Source organism: Zootermopsis nevadensis, unplaced genomic scaffold (genome assembly GCF_977971745.1).
Source record: "Zootermopsis nevadensis isolate Lab colony 2312 unplaced genomic scaffold, Znev_1.0 Znev_ptg000022l, whole genome shotgun sequence".
In the NCBI taxonomy this organism is placed as follows: domain Eukaryota; kingdom Metazoa; phylum Arthropoda; class Insecta; order Blattodea; family Termopsidae; genus Zootermopsis; species Zootermopsis nevadensis.
Genome location: NW_028259154.1, coordinates 4,380,843 through 4,394,334, shown reverse-complemented (window position 1 = coordinate 4,394,334; position 13,492 = coordinate 4,380,843). Strand labels below are relative to the sequence as shown.

The 13,492-nt window shown below is 41.0% G+C and overlaps 1 protein-coding gene across 4 annotated transcripts in view; it reads right to left on the bottom strand.

Annotated features, from left to right (window-relative positions):
* The window catches only part of LOC110835215 (Src homology 2 domain-containing protein sprint), a 335,746-nt gene that overhangs the window by 254,523 nt on the left and 67,731 nt on the right, over positions 1-13,492 (bottom strand). Inside the window, exon 1 of one of the 4 annotated variants that reach the window (XM_087353533.1) lies at positions 6,682-6,945. The exons of the other annotated variants lie outside the window; for them this stretch is intronic. The gene's annotated coding sequence lies outside the window, so the exon portion shown is untranslated. Of the gene's footprint in view, positions 1-6,681; positions 6,946-13,492 lie in introns of those variants that run through there. 4 annotated transcript variants of the gene reach the window in all.

The following is a 13,492-nucleotide window of genomic DNA, read 5'->3' as shown; positions in this document are numbered from 1 at the left end:
ACCCTGGGGAAGAGACCGGGGGGGGGGGGGGGCCGTCTTGTGAACACGGGAACAATCCTCAGTGTCCCGTAAATGAGCACACTTTTGTGATTCCAAGAAACTTTGCTCAGCCAAAAACTGCCCCATTTAAGTTTGGAAAGCTGACTGAAGGAAATCAGTTGGCGGAGAGAGAGGGCTCCGGTACTAAACTAATTAGCAACATTTATTAGTTCCACAATGGCTTAAGTAAACGGTTACCCAGTTCATGATTTTGTTCCTGTATTAGTTGGCCTTGTAATCCTGGGGTCTCGGGTTCGATTCCCGGCGGTGCCCGAATTTATAACTTGTGTTGGGCAAGGCCGTGGTCTAGGCAACACGGAGTTTTCCTCCGTGGCATCCCAACAATTACTCCATTCACACACAGAAGAAGGCAATGGCAAACCACTTCTGGATCATCTGCCAAGAACGTATATGAACAGGTCCCAGTCCGAGAAAAGGATGGAAGGATCCTGTTCATATGGACCTGTCGTCACACAGAACACTAAATAATAATAAGATGAGGTGGTATAGCGGTTAGAACGCTGGCTTTGTAATCCTGGGGTCTCGGGTTCGATTCCCGGCGGTGCCCGAATTCATAACTTGTGTTGGGCAAGGCCGTGGTCTAGGCAACACGGAGTTTTCCTCCGTGGCATCCCAACAATTACTCCATTCACACACAGAAGAAGGCAATGGCAAACCACTTCTGGATCATCTGCCAAGAACGTATATGAACAGGTCCCAGTCCGAGAAAAGGATGGAAGGATCCTGTTCATATGGACCTGTCGTCAGACAGAACACTAAATAAATAAATTAGCCACTAGGCTGATCCGTAAGTATGTTTATCATTTGCGCTGGAAAGTCAATTAATAAGTTAAGTATGTAAGACTTGAGGTTCTCACAGCGGTGAATATGAAGATTTCTGTCTTCTGGGTTATTGCGCTGTGTAGTCTGGTCGATGTTAACCAACGTTTCAGAGGTCATACTGCCTCCGTCATCAGGGCGATGATCAGGGCGATGAATATTCATCGCCCTGATGACGGAGGCAGTATGACCTCTGAAACGTTGGTTAACATCGACCAGACTACACAGCGCAATAACCCAGAAGACAGAAATCTTAATAAGTTAAGTAGTTAAACAATAAAATTATAGTTTATTAGTTACTTCGCTATTATGTTATTAAATATGTTACTAGGCCGGTTCGTTCGTTAGTAAGTTTGTTAATCGGTCCTTCAGATCTATAAAAGCTACTAAAGTGGATTCTTTAAGTCCATTTCTCGCAGAGATTTCACAGTTGAAACTGACTAGAGTACTTTTTCCGCGAACTTTTCACTTGCACCCAGAGGACGCAGCGACCCCCAACAGATCCCATATAAATTATTAGTGTCTGAGTGCGAAACACAGGCGTATGGGACCTGCTGCGAAGTACGAACGGGATCAGACAGGATATAAAGAACTACTCCACCATCGCTTCCGAAAAACCTGGATCCTCAAGTTAGAAAAATTGAAATAAAACCTTTGTCAAGCGGATGGATGGACAGGAAACTCCTAGCCGGCGGTAGGATTGCTTACTGTCTACTGATTTCATTTAACGTTTATCAACTGATATGACGTAAAATGGAAGGGTGGTTAAATGAGCATGACGTGGAATCAAACATCAATTTCAGAAACCAGCATCTGCCTGAATCTCTTTGAGATATAAAAGTTAAATCCGAAGTAATTTTCATGATAATAAACTGAAAAACCTTTCAGGATTTATGAAGCGTCATTTTCTGTGTTATATGTAATACATTTTGTTTGTAACAAATGAAGAAAATAATGAGAAAAATTACAGTCGTCTTTAGAAGCTGATAATCGCTCAGCTAGTCAATACGTCGCCAGGATTGCCACACGTAAACGAGGCCCTGATTCTCATATTTTTATTCAGAAAGGGTTGACACAAGAACGCGCCTTGTCTTCATAATTTATCTTTCAATTCATCTTCCTACATTCCACTCGCCACAAAACTTTTGAACGAGAAACAAACAAACTTTCCATAGTCATTAACACAGTATTAATGGCAGTGAGCTGACAATTGCTTACGAAACAGCGCTGGGTTCCGAGAACAAAAAACTTCCTTGCTTAATATAAATTACTTTTACCCTGAAGTACCCCTGGATTCATAAATATGAAGCTATTCTTTAATGCCTTAATACAAATCCTCATTCCGTGTAGCACAGTCCGTCATCGCAAACCAGAGTCACAGTGGTAAGACCATTAACAACCGATTGCAAAAGCCATCGTTAAAATGTAGATTCTCTTCTGTTTTCGTGTTCTGGTTTCAAAATCGGGGCAGGGAAGTCGACTTCCCGTAAGTAGCGACGATGTGACCCTCAAACTTCCTTATTGGTTTCGCAATTATCTATTAAACAAGAAACAAATGACACACGCGTGTTCGTGTCCTTAAACCGGAGAAAAAGTTTCGACTTTTCCGTCCCCTCCATTACAATACACAGCGGAGATTACTCGCTCATATTTCAGACTGCAAAGTACAGATGTTCTAGTAGGTCCTACCAGAAGCAACCGCACTGGATAAGAGACTGTTTTCCCTAGGGATAAGGGGGGAACAAATAAATGTGACAGCTTCCTGCACGGCAAAGGGAGAGAAAGCACTCCCCTTCCCAAAAGAATGAACAGATATTGATGGAAATTTTACCATTTCCCATATACAAAATTCACCTGTTAACGAAGGTTGTTACATTACAGGTGTAACCAAAATACTCTCGTGTTCTGTAAGTGGGAAATTTCTTGAATATCTGAGCGTACTCTTGGCCCCTGTGGAATAACTATGCTCTATGGCAGTGGTATTCAACCTGGGGTACGCGTACCCCCGTGGGTACGCGAAGACATCTTAGGGGGTACGTGAAATTTAAAAAAAAATATTATTTTATGATAAACACTGAATAATCAGTAATGTAATTTATTTAATTTATTTTAGATGTAGATTATAAACTATTTATAACTTGAATTATACACCAACAACTTTGGGGGTACAAAGTTGAAGAGAAAGTATATCTGGGGGTACGCGAAGATATCTTAGGGGGTACGTGAAATTTAAAAAAATATATATTATTTTATGATAAACACTGAATAATCAGTAATGTAATTTATTTAATATATTTTAGATGTAGATTATATACTATGTATAACTTGAATTATACACCAACAACTTTGGGGGTACAAAATCGAAGACAAATTATATCTGGGGGTACGCGAAGACATCTTAGGGGGTACGTGAAATTTAAAAGAATATATATTATTTTATGATAAACACTGAATAATCAGTAATGTAATTTATTTAATTTATTTTAGATGTAGATTATATACTATGTATAACTTGAATTATACACCAACAACTTTGGGGGTACAAAATCGAAGAGAAATTATATCTGGGGAGTACGCGAACAAAAAAGGTTGAATGCCATTGGTCTATGGAGTTCGATAGTTATCGATCACGTAAAATTTGTTCGATATAAAATCAATGTTTTTCGCCGCATTCCTGATTCCTGTCCGTAAAGAATGCCACATTTCTGATTCCAATACTTCACTACTTGCAGCCTCTATGTAGAAATATGGATTTCGTATGGCAGCCATGACTGGGTTATACTGACTTGTGAATTACATTTACATTTATTTCATCAGGTTTAGGTCTTATTTCTTATTTGAACTCTTCCCTATCTGTTTGCATTTTCATTATAAATTATTTGATATATTTTATTCTGTGTAAAAACATTGCTTCAGTAAATATTTTGCATTTTTCGTACTTTAATTACGACAACATTTCATGATTAACTGCACAGTAGTGTTATGACGTCATGTGGATGATACTCATTTAACCCTTTGAAGCCGAAGATCGTCTGAATATTATTTATGAATTCAGTCCGTACCGCGAAGAAAACACTACACCTCACCATTACGAAAATCAGCTGGTTAACCCTTTGAGGCCGAAGCTCGTCTTCATAATATTTACGAATCCAGACCGTACCGCGAAGAAAACACTTCACTTAACCATTAGAAGTCGAATCAGGCGGTACCACATAAGATTTAACAAAAGAACATCCCGGTCAAAGCCTTAATACGAGGAACCGACACGCGGAACTTATCTGACGTCATTTTCAGTAGTTCCAACTTCCCTGCATCGAATGAGAGGATGATTAGCGAATAATTCAAGGTACACTTCCGGCATTTGCCTGGAGGAACTGAGGAAAACCAGCGGGTCTCCGGGCAGAGATCTGAACCCGAAACTTCCCAAATATAACGCAGGAGTGTTAAAGCACTCGGCCCGACGTTCGATGACAGCGAACATGATAACACGACATGAAATAAAGAAAGTTGGTAATCCTGTCTCACCGTGGCGACATCTCGCGGATGTTGGAGGACACGTTTCTACGAAAACGCGATTATCAACTGGAAAGAAGCAACAAGAATTCTGAACCGAAATATTAAATGAAATATTGTAGTAGAATAAAATTTCGTCTTGTACACAAATTACTATTAGTAACAGGAGTTCAAATAAATTAGAAATCCATAAATTCTGAACCAAAATAAGAAGGCCCTTGTAAAAGTGACGTTTTGATAGATTGATGTCGTTCGTAGGCACATTCCGGATTTTAGAATCGTGGACAACAAGCAGCGTGTATCTCGTAGGTAAGCCGTTCACAATCTATAGCCTCACATGTCTGAATTTGGCTCAGGAACAACGCACGTGTGTAGAAAACACAATATAGCGACTTTCTAATTTGCAAATGGCGTAACGTTCTACGTCACTACATTATGATGACGTATGCAGCTCCCACGCAGAAAGGTGAAACTGTTCGCGGGTTATCTAAAGATGGCGATACGGTGTCAGCACATGACGGCAGGGTGAACAAACTTTCGATGACGACATACGCATCACGTTGGATGGCGGGGTACTCTCGAGAGACGCAGTCCAGCATCAGTGGGCGGAAATTCCGACGGCCTGAATTACAACAGGAAATGACCAACTACAAAGGCTTTTCCCTCGACCTTCTTGTCATGGCGGATTAGGCAACAGAATGCTTGCGCAGAAGTCAAATTCCTGCTACCCGCGTCTCTGAGTGTCTCACATGCTGGTTCTGCTCATTTCTTAACCACATAATAATAATAATCTGATACCCACGATCATAAAACCCTTCCATGGACCGTACAAGACCAGCTTGAAGATAAAGATAACAAAACACGCAGTAACGTTCCACTAATGTCCGATTACACAACATATTCTTCCAAAGGAAAAAACAAGAAACGTGCGACTTGGCAACACCGGTCTCCGGACTGTGTTCCTTTGCACTCGCTGAAGACAAACACAACTGACGATCTAATGGCATCTGTATACTGGAGCAGGCGTATATCCCTAAACAACCTTACGACAGGATGAGTTGGGCAACAATGCTCACAATACGACAAAAACACATTCTCGGGTTATTTACCGAAGCATTGTCAAATGCAGTGATACCAAAAATCAATTTTATGGAAGCGAAAACGTCAACCAGTCATCACAGCCTTTCTTGAAGGTATTTTCCTGGCTGGGTAATTGGCAAACGTAACGCTGTTTATACTCTGTCAAACTCTGGTGCATTCGACCCGCGAGGCGTCTAACACGTTCTGCACCGTCTTTAAATTTGACCTTGGAGCTTGGGGTGAACGTCAACACAGAAAGTAAGCCGGGTGTAACCTTGAACAATGTCACAACGTCCTCCTTGACAGTCCGAATCTAATCAAAAACTCATGATTATTTGCCAGCTCATTCCACGTAATAATAATAACTGCGGTGAAAAACCGTCGTTAAATAACCAAGTCATTCGTGGGATATCTTGGCAGGACCTGTCACAAATTGTTGCTTACGAGAACAATGAAAATTTTCAGATCATTCTGGACGATATACGCACGGCAAGGTGACGTGTCGAAGGCACCAAATTTCCCATCGTGTAACTGGGTCCAAACGTTTTGTCTCGCACGTGTTACATTCTTTCGTTAGAACAGTTGGTAACTGTGGTTACAGCAATCTGCAAGACATTTTACTGTTCAAGGCATCGCGTACTGCAGTCTCCGAGCCTCAATGGCGACTTTAACCTTCATGTACTTTAAGAATGCATGGAGTTTTACCTCCATATCTCTGCCTTCATGAGTTAGATGCTTATTAGGGTTATTTCCTGACGTCAAAACTTTCGGATCGATTGACTGATTCTTATTATTTTTCGACATCGATCGAGTTTCATAGGCTACAGATTATGGACTGATTTATCAAGATGTGCAGCAATGGCGGAATTTTAAACGGGGGCAGAATGTTACAATTCACTGCAAACTGTGAAACAAAAAAAACCCAGCTAAAATGCCAAGCAGGAGAGCCAAGGACCTGCAGTCAAACAAAACAATTGCCTGAAAGCTGACCCCAGTAACAATGGCCGAGTTCCGACTGGATGAATAATAATGGAGATGTACGAAAAACTTGGAACTAGCGGTAACTGGGGGGGGGGGGGGGAAGGTGCTCGACATTTCAGGGGAAAGATTCACAAGCACCTGGAGGTTATCGCTCTCTGCGCATGCTCGTTAAAGTCTTCAAAAACTTCAAATTACAGCCACGTAATGATAAAACAAAAGATTACTTACGGCAAGATTATCCAACGTTGCAAACGGTCAAAATCCGAACAGTTGGCACTTCACCTAGAGGAAAACACAGATAACACGCACACAAAAACTGTCGATCTGCAATACCACTCACTGCACAAACACAAACACACACAATTGCCACACGAGACTTCGAACACAACATTAACGACTTCTGTCCTACTACTTCAAACCACGAGAAAGGAAACACATCCATTATCCACTTAACGGAACAGCCACGTTTGTCCTTCCTTGCTCTACCAGCGTGTCTTTCCATTTCCAGCTCGCCACCTTGAGGGGCGAGGGGCGGGAGGGGGAGTACCACGTGACTACTAGACCCAATGAACTCCTATAATGACTATAAATACTGAGAAAGATGCAGGAAAACAAGCCTTAAGTGCACTGGACTCCATAACTACCGAGACAGGCCTGCCACTTGAACACACATTCCGCGAATGGTGTGATTTTTTTACCAACATTTGAAAGTTCATGGCTATTATTGTATGGTGTTCTATTGAAATACATTGTCCGTGTGATACACATGTTTTGTGTAATTTCGCCTATACAATGTCCGTGTGGGTCCAATTATTTAGGACCAAACCTGCAGAAACCAGTTGATGTAGCCGTGATAAATCGTACCCGGTTCGACTGCCGAAGCAGCCACCATTTATTCTACTGTCTTTCTTTTGTCCCATTCATGCCTGTCTCCTGTCCTTTCGAGACGTGCTACACACTACGTTAACTCTACGAATTGCAGTAAGTTGAATTTCTGAAACAACAGGTGTTTACAGTTTGTGTACGAACTCAGGATATGAAATGTAAATTGTGTTGCCACCTCGTGATAAATTACGAAACTACGTAATACGTATGAAGAATGGGGAATCTGAATAAGATGGATGTGTAACAAAGTTTATCGCACAAAAAGCTAACTCAGCCCTGTTCACGGTCCTGTGAATGGTGAACCTAACACGGGGTCCAAAAGATTTCCCAGAACGAATCCCAACTCCGCTCTGTAGCGATGCGGGTCGGGGCAATGAACCTCGCTACTTGCATTTTCCCCTCTCCTTTTGTCTCCTCGCCCCGCGGAATGAGTAAAAATTAACAAAGGATTGTTTTAGTTATTTTATGTTGTAATAAAAGTTAGAGCCGCCTTTGTCCTCTGCGGGCAGGGGGTGAGAAGAATATTCTGACTTAAGAACTATGTATATAAGAATGTGTGGAGCTACACCTCCACTCTCACATACGTCTTCATGGCTTGGTGCTTTATTTAAACAGCACGGGAACAACTTCAATTCTGGTCTTCAGACGTGAAGATGTGTACAAATATAATAGTGTCTAAGAATTAGATACGTAGAATAATAATCATGACTGATTAACCTTCGTCCTCATAATTCTCTCTTTAGATCAAGTTATAACTTAACTGATAATTAACTCAAGAACACTCAAACTATGAAAAATTATCAGACTGCATGGCGGTGAATTAAGTTTGGAAGCCTGAGGGGAAGAGACCTCTGAGGAGACCTAGACGTAGATGGGAGGATAATCTCAGGCGGGATCTGTGGGAGATAGGAGTTGAAGGAGACTGGAGTTTGTTGGCCCAGGACAGGGTCCGGTGGAGGGCTTTGGTTAATTCGGTGATGAACCTTCGGGTTCCATAAGCCATCTGGTTGGTTGGGTCCACTATTTGGGAAGCCTGAGGGGAAGAGACCTCTGGGGAGACCTAGACGTAGATGGGAGGATAATCTCAGGCGGGATCCATGGGAGATAGGAGTTGAAGGAGACTGGATTTTGTTGGCCCAGGACAGGGTCCGGTGGAGGGCTTTGGTTAATTCGGTGATGAACCTTCGGGTTCCATAAGCCATCTGGTTGGTTGGGTCCACTATTTGGGAAGCCTGAGGGGAAGAGACCTCTGGGGAGACCTAGACGTAGATGGGAGGATAATCTCAGGCGGGATCCATGGGAGATAGGAGTTGAAGGAGACTGGATTTTGTTGGCCCAGGACAGGGTCCGGTGGAGAGCTTTGGTTAATTCGGTGATGAACCTTCGGGTTCCATAAGCCATCTGGTTGGTTGGGTCCACTATTTGGGAAGCCTGAGGGGAAGAGACCTCTGGGGAGACCTAGACGTAGATGGGAGGATAATCTCAGGCGGGATCCATGGGAGATAGGAGTTGAAGGAGACTGGATTTTGTTGGCCCAGGACAGGGTCCGGTGGAGGGCTTTGGTTAATTCGGTGATGAACCTTCGGGTTCCATAAGCCATCTGGTTGGTTGGGTCCACTATTTGGGAAGCCTGAGGGGAAGAGACCTCTGGGGAGACCTAGACGTAGATGAGAGGATAATCTCAGGCGGGATCTATGGGAGATAGGAGTTGAAGGAGACTGGATTTTGGTGGCCCAGGACAGGGTCCGGTGGAGGGCTTTGGTTAATTCGGTGATGAACCTTCGGGTTCGGTAAGCCATCTAGTTAGTTAGTTAAGATCAACAACTCTATTTGAGCCTTAACCGATGTGAGGTAAGAGGAAAGTACACTAGGCCCTGAAATAAATACAGGGGCCATTTTTATTATTTGCAGAGGGACGCAAAGGTTACTAAAGTACACAAAACTCGCATTCTGTAAACAAATTTGGCCATCCGAGTGTGAAGAGCTGAGAGTAATTACAACAGGAATTTGACTCCTGCTTTAGGGCACGTGCCTCGTATTAGCTTCAGACAAATTCAGCTAAAATGTCACTTAAGGTAATATAATCATATGTACACTGTCAGTAAGGGTGAGATACAAACACAAGTTCAAAGTCGTTCATAACGGAGGGGAGGTTCAACCTAAATTCCAGCTTTTATGAACGCTTTTCAGTGACGCCGTAAATATCTGACGCATTTACGTGACAAACCGCTCCACTTCATAAAGGCGTTACAAATGACAGTTATTTTAGAAGGTGGAAAAAATATAAATTAATTCTGTTTTCGGAATGCGGAGCATGTAATTAAACGTCCACATTTCGTACCTCGTAATTTATTTGGGTCCAGACATCAACTGTATTTCACGCATACCATTTCAGTGCACTGTTTGCGGAATGAGAACCAGGAAACAGAAATTAATTAATCCATTCGCAGTGAATGTTTCCCCATAAAACCTCACCCTCTCACATCTGAATTATTTTTTTCTTCAGAATATTAAATAAAGTAAACTTCCAGGTTTTGTTGAGACCTGCGATATTACGTAAATGTTCAGATCCGTCCAATTCCACGCCACACGTGGACCGAACCGGTGGTTTGATTACGATAGCAAATTCTGATTTTGCAGCTAATATTTCCCGTCATTAACGAGGCCAATTTCTCTCGGGGTGTTTGTTCGTTAATTGAAATTTCTCTGAAATGACCGTCGTAAAATAATTAACACGCATATGGTCCATGATAAAGAAAGCTATTCAGCAACTTCCTTTGTTATGTTCCAAGTTAGAAGTGAGCAGGGTGTTTTTAATCGAAGAATCAATGAGAGATGATCAGAAGATGGTGCGATAAACATCGATCAAGAATGTGTCAGTGGAACCACGGTTCCGGAGAATTTGACGTAAATACGTCTATACGGAAAGGAAGTTTATATATTGGCTTTATTCTAAATATTTCCTTTATACATGCTTTAAAATTGAGATAAGTTTGATTAAGACTTTGCTTATTTAACTTGAATTAGTTACGCTTAAGATGGGTCTGTGGTAGCTGAATGTAGTGTAATGAAATGTTTTATAGGTAACAACAATGCCGAGTAAACAGATGAGGTTTCTTAAGTAACATAACAATTAAGTTACACTTTTTCGTAACAATTTTTCGTAACACATTTTTGCCGAATGACACTGACCCTAAAATATAGACGTATTTACGTCAAACAAAATCTCATGAGAAAAACACCAAATGAGCCACCTACACATAAATAATGACGTACAATTAAAATGTATTTGTTTGGAATAATCCAGTATCAGGCGATCACGTGTATTAAAATGACACGTTCGTGTTTCAGTAGGTCTGAAACTCTACAATTTGTAATGCACTAGTGTTACTGTTTTATTTTAAAACAACAGAGAAACACAGAAAAGCCTTTTTTAACGCTGGAAACATACTGAAGAATCAGTGAAGCCTGCCGATTATAATCGGATTAAATGGATACATTGGGGACAATTCCAAACGTTATAATGACATTATGTCCTGGCGGTTCACAAACCGTTCTATAAGGCACGGCATTAGGGCATAACAGTTTATAACAATTAACGCAATTAAACGGATAAAAGTAGCAAATTACAGTTTGGAATGGGGTGGTTAAACTGTACCGTAGGAGAACAAAGGCAGTGGAATTAGGGGGGGGGGGTAATTATCGGTATTCACAAATGTAATATACGGACAGAACCACGTAATTAAAGAGCACGAGAAATGATTAAGTTGGATGAAATAAAATCCTCGAACAAAAGACTGAATTAAAATAGGATCAAGGATCTACACGGACGCCCGGCGCCACTCAAGTCAAGAATGTTGTGTTTTTAACGATGCTGATTTAAGTGACGAAGCCACGAAATACGGAAAAGCATTTGAGATTATTTAGGATTGACTCAAAGGTATTGGAGGAAAACCACGAAAAATTCAACCCGGTCAAGATTTAAGTCGGTAAGTTCTGGGGCGCTGCCATTTCATCTTTCTGGTTACAATCAGGAAATTCAATTAAGATTGCATTTCACGTGATCCGGGCTCGGTAAGTTTTACGAAGTGCTGGTACCATATGAACACAGACCCAGTGCTTAAGCTGAATAGTGACCATTCTAAAATGTGTGGCAAATCAGTGCATCTGACGTTTTCAGACAAAGCACTGATCTGGTCTAGAGTACGGAGGGTGGTCGCTAAACTCCACCCGTTAGTGGTCAACGAAAAATACATCTCGCCACGTGTAGGCCTGTCACAACAAGCCCTGTTGATGAAAATAAGAGAGTTTCCGAAACGTCGTACTTCTAATTGCTATGAACACAAATTAGTTCATTGCACCCTAATTCACTAAACGTGATTCAGCAGCCTATAATTTTTGATTTTAGTGTTATGAATATAAAAGTAACAGGCCTAATGAATAAATATATTTAAAAAATATTACAGTGGAAATTTTGGTAATGTGAGAGTATGTTGAGCATTTCATATCCATTACATTTTATGTTTAAGGTTTAAATGCGTCATGTTTGTGTTTTATAATTAAAATATATAATAAAATTCAGGTCAATACACAAACTTTATTTAGATGTTAAAATTTAAATTTTAAAATTTGCGCCAATCGTTGTAGCGATGATTGGCGCAAATTTTAAATTTTAACATCTAAATAAAGTTTGTGTATTGACCTGAATTTTATTATATATTTTAATTACATTTTATGTGTTACATTTGCTGTAATAAACGTGTTCTGAGAGCTTTCCTGTTTCAAATTAACACGTGATGGGAAAGTCATGTCTGTTTGCCCGTTCGCAAATATTTAACATCACATGGACCTAAGGAACTTTGAGTAAATTTCGCGTTTGTGGTTCCCACTCGCCGAATCGCAGTTCATGGAACGAACTGATCTGTTGACTCTACAGGAACAGGAGAGGCACGCATGGCCGCCATGTTCGCTCGTTGCAAATACAAAATTGTTGCTGTATCTAGTGTAGCGTTGATTTTTGTTGCATTTCGTTTCAAATCAAAGTTACACATTTTAAGTTTGTGTTATGGGTCTGCAGTGCTTTGTAAGATGGGAGTCGATTTTTTTTTCGAAAAATGACAGACACTGATCCGAATTTCGTGCATGCCAAGTGCAAAATGAGCTTATATTTCACACATTTTTTAGTGCAGACAATAATGATATGAAATTTCGTCAAGATCCATGAGTGATTTTGATGGTGAAACATGTGACACGTTGCTAACCCACTATTTGAACTACATTATCCATCGGCAGAGCGTCATTAATATTTCAAGTAGATCTGAATGACTTCGTCTTAGCTTCAGGACTGGTAGGTTTCCACCTCCTGAAGAAGGTGTCGGTGCGCCACGAAAGGGTTTGTACCATTATTTCCTTAGGAAAGCAATTTGTTATAGAATCATTTGGTCAACAACTTAATCTGAAGAAATGAATCTCGTTCATCAGTTCCTCGGAACCTGTTTTGATTCTTATTGGAAATAATTGCACTTAAGTTTAATGGATTTTTTGCACAAAGCAGAATCGATACCAGAAAAAGTGGAGACCCAGCATCTGGGCTTATTATTTTCGTACACTGTTAAGGAACACCCCAAGGACGAAATCCACACCCAAATTATCAGTAGGTATATGTATTTTATGTCAGGCAAGACAAGTTTAATTTTCACTTCCTTCAAAGTTGGCTGAAGTATTTCTTTTGCAGTCAACGTTAAAGTGGTTAAGATAAATCCAATTTTGTTCCTGACGGAAAAGTTTTTTTTTATGTCATTCCGTGTAACGAGCGAAGTTTTTGTCCTCTCAAATTTCTCGAAGCCAGGCTTGCGAGTTGTAGAGGCTTATCCTTCATGTCTCCATTCTCAATAATAAAAAGGGGAGTCCCCGTTATCTCTCAGTTCCAGCGCCAGAAACGTCACCAAACAGTGCTGCCACCAACGATTCGTTAATTGAATAGATAAGGCGCGTCCCCAAGCCTACGGACTTTTCAACTAATTTCTACGCTTCGTCGGACAATTATTACGACTCTAAAACTCTCTTCAACAGCGGAAATGCAGAAGCGAGAGGAGTTCCTGGTCTGCGGGATCGTGCCTCGTCCTAACCCGTGCGTCCGACGGCCAACAAAATG